Raw genomic sequence first — 286 nt, 5'->3', positions numbered from 1 at the left:
TCTGGCTTCTTCCATGCTGAACAGGGACGCAGGGTGAGGCAATTGGGGCACCCCCTTCAGTGGATCTATCTAAAAGACTCCCAAATTGCATAACGCTCATCTCTAAGAGGAAAAGAAAGTCCTTGTATCATGAACAGGAGATGTGAAGGAGAAGTAAAGGCAAGAGTAATTAGCATTACAAGTTATAGACAGTGAACTAGAAAAAAGTCAATTCTCAAATGTTCCTATGGGAGTCCATTAGAATTTCTTGACAAGGGCTTCCAAAAGCATTCGTCTATTGGGTTCC

The sequence above is a fragment of the Nannospalax galili genome, unplaced genomic scaffold, assembly GCF_000622305.1.
Source record: "Nannospalax galili isolate Female #2095 unplaced genomic scaffold, S.galili_v1.0 scaffold660, whole genome shotgun sequence".
Classification (NCBI taxonomy): Eukaryota; Metazoa; Chordata; class Mammalia; order Rodentia; family Spalacidae; genus Nannospalax; species Nannospalax galili.
This window is presented reverse-complemented; position numbering follows the sequence as displayed.